The sequence below is a fragment of the Meleagris gallopavo genome, chromosome 29 (genome assembly GCF_000146605.3).
Source record: "Meleagris gallopavo isolate NT-WF06-2002-E0010 breed Aviagen turkey brand Nicholas breeding stock chromosome 29, Turkey_5.1, whole genome shotgun sequence".
Lineage (NCBI taxonomy): Eukaryota > Metazoa > Chordata > Aves > Galliformes > Phasianidae > Meleagris > Meleagris gallopavo.
Window position 1 is genome coordinate 1,106,466 of NC_015039.2, and position 3,201 is coordinate 1,109,666.

Consider the following 3,201-nt stretch of genomic DNA (forward strand, 5'->3'; position numbering starts at 1 on the left):
GGGGGGCAAGGAAGGCAGATTTTGAGTGCGTGGTGGTAGGGGCTGACCTGCTGGAGAGGAGCAGTAGGAGTCCTGGTGGGTGACAGGTTGGCCATCAGCCATCAGTGTGCCCTTGTGGCCAAGAAGGCCAATGGGATCCTGGGGTGCATTCAAAAGAATGTGGCCAGGAGGTTGAGAGAGGTGATCCTCCCCCTCTGCTCTGCCCTGGTGAAGCCACACTGAGTGTATTGTGTCCAGTTCTGGGCTCCCCAGTTCCAAAAAGCCAAGGATCTCTAGGAGGAGGGCCATAGAGATGATGCAGGGCCTGAAGCATCTCCCCTATGAGGAAAGGCTGGGTGACCTGGAGCTGTTCAGCATGGGGAACAGAAGACTGGAATGGGCTGCACAGAGAGGTGATGGCTGTATCTTCAGCGGAGATGCTCAAGACCCATCTGGATGCCAACCTATTGTAGGGAGCTGCTTTAGCAGGGGGCTGGACTCGATGATCTCTGGAGGTCCCTTCCAACCCCTGCAGTTCTGTGACTCTGTATCCATCCCCAGAATTCCCTGAGTGGGGACCTCTGTCCTCCCCCCATGTTGTGCTGTGGGCTGTTGGGTTTGCTCTTTCAGTTATCAGCTGGCATCTATTAAAACGTTAGATAATTGCATTCTGTCTCCTGACCTTGAATGACTCTGGAAGGAAAATATTTGCCTTTGGTGCATGCTGAACGTACCCTGTAATGCGTGGTGGCATTGATATGCACATTACAAGTGCTGCACTGAAAACAAGTAGTTAATAATAGTGACCTGTGTAGGTACAGAGCAGGTGACCAGATAGGTTGTATTTAATGTTATTAAGCATGTTATGATAGTGAGCATCCGAAAGCATCAGAAAGGTGAGGATTTGCAGCAGCATTTGTGTAACAACAAAGCAGTGGCAGTTCAGGCCCTCAAAGGGCTTTGCCAGTACAGATCTTGGTGCATTTGATCAATGTTATTAAGATGCTGAGATGATTGCTCCATTGATAGCTTGGAACTCTTTGTTAAGCAAGAAATAAAATGGGAGTTCGTTATAATTTTCATATTAAACCGTGAGTCTGAGCTGGTGAGATGGCACAATGCAAATGCTATTTCCTTTTTTTTTTTTTTTTTTTTTTTAAGGTGTGAGAAGTGAGCAGAACCACCTCATTTAAACATGGCCCGTTCTCTGATCCTTGTCATGGTTCTTTTGGAATCCTGATGCCTTCCCACGTGATTTGCAGGGATGATTGTGAGGGAGCTGCTGCCATCTGAGAATGTGGCAAAGAGAATACCAGCATAATGCAACTGCAGATCAGCCAGATGGGATCTGAATATGGACCGAGGTGCTGTATTGGCTGTAGGGTCACCTGTGCAATTCTTGATCTATCAGTGGCATGTGCTCCTGTGTAGCAAACTCTCCAAGTGCAGTAATTATGTGTAATTGCTTTCAATTAGAGAGTCAGAAGTTGAGAAGACAATGTTTATCAGGATGGAAACGAGCTTGTTTTCTGGGTGGGTCCCAATGCAGTTGGGTCATCCCTGCATTGCTACAGTTTGAGGATCGTTGTCGTTTTCCTGATCTTTGGTTTGTTGGATGACCCCCATCATTAAAAAACCTAACAAAAAAAGCACACGGAATCATAGAAACATTAAAAAAAAAAAAGTCTTGTGAGTTAGAACTTGAATTGAGGCTGTTTCCAGTCAGTGTGTGCTTTGTTTCCAACACATTTGTATATGCAGAGTAATGCTTGAGTTGAGAATGCCCTCTGAGCTCCCTTGGCTTCCAGGCCAGCTGATGGTCGAACAGGAAGAGTAACCTGGTGTGAAGGTGGAAATCCCCATCACAGAGCATTCCTTTCCAGCAGAGCAGGTCGGGCAGCATTGCTCAGATCAGTGCTGTTCCAGGTTCTTGCTGGGTTAGAATTCTGCATTAATGCTCTGTTGATAGAAGTGTGAGTTGGTAATTTCTCTGGGTTCATGTGACCAGCAGCGTGTTTGTTGTAGAGGCTTCAAATTCAGTTAGGTTTGTGCCACTGCTGTCAGATGTTACCTGCTCCAGTGCAGTGTGTGCATAGATGATGGAGAAAGTTTTGCTCTGTTTGCTCTAGAAGGAACTGAAAGTCAGCCTTGCATTTCATCCCATTGGGAGTTTGCTCAGTCATGATGCTAAACACTTTAAATTATGCAGTTGATGGTGTTTATCTCAATGCAGCAAACTTCTTAAGCCAGCAGGGACAGGGAGGTGATGTCCCCCTCTGCTCAGCTCTTGTGAGGCCCCATCTGCAGCACTGCGTCCAGGCCTGGGACCCCCAGCACAGGAAGGACGTGGAGCTCTTGGAGCGGGTCCAGAGGAGGCACTGAGATGGTCAGAGGGCTGGAGCAGCTCTGCTGTGAGGAAAGGTTGTGGGGACTGGGCTTGTTTGGCTTGGAGAAGAGAAAGCTGCAGGAAACCTCATTGCGGCCTTCCAGTGCTTGAAGGGAGCATATAAACAGGAGGGGAACGGCTGTTTGTGAGGGTGGGTGGTGATAGGACAAGGGGGAATGGTTTTAAAGTGAGCCAGGGGAGGTTTAGGGTGGATATGAGGAGGAAGTTTTTCAGGCAGAGGGTGGTGAGGCAGTGGAACAGGCTGCCCAAGGAGGCTGTGGATGCCCCATCCCTGCAGGCATTCAAGGCCAGGCTGGATGTGGCTCTGGGCAGCCTGGGCTGCTGGTTGGTGACCTGCACACAGCAGGGGGTTGGAACCAGATGAGCTTTGTGGTCCTTTTCAACCCAGTCCATTCTATGATTCTATGATTATAATTGTTCTGCTGAAATCAGACCTCCTGCTCTCAGTGCAGTCTCTTGCTATGGCACTTCTTGATTGGCTCTGGGAGGCAGAAAGGCATTTTTGTTGGCTCTCTGATCCTCAAGTCCTTTTCCCATCACGGATTTCAGTTTGGCAGGAGGATGCTGCAGCTGGAATCGGTGTCATTGTGTCCCAATGGACGTGTTGCTCTTTGGGGTGCTGGGCAGCTGGGTTGGAGCAGCACTGTCCTGAGGCTATCAGCCATAAATCCTGGTGCTGTTGTGATGGCTCTTAAGCTGTCCTTGCAGCTGCTCCTGTGATCCTTCAGTTCAATAGGAGCCTTTCTGTTGGGCAGTTGGTTCACTCAGGTTTTGCTTTGTGCATTTATTCCCTGCTGTGCTGGGGTATACATGGG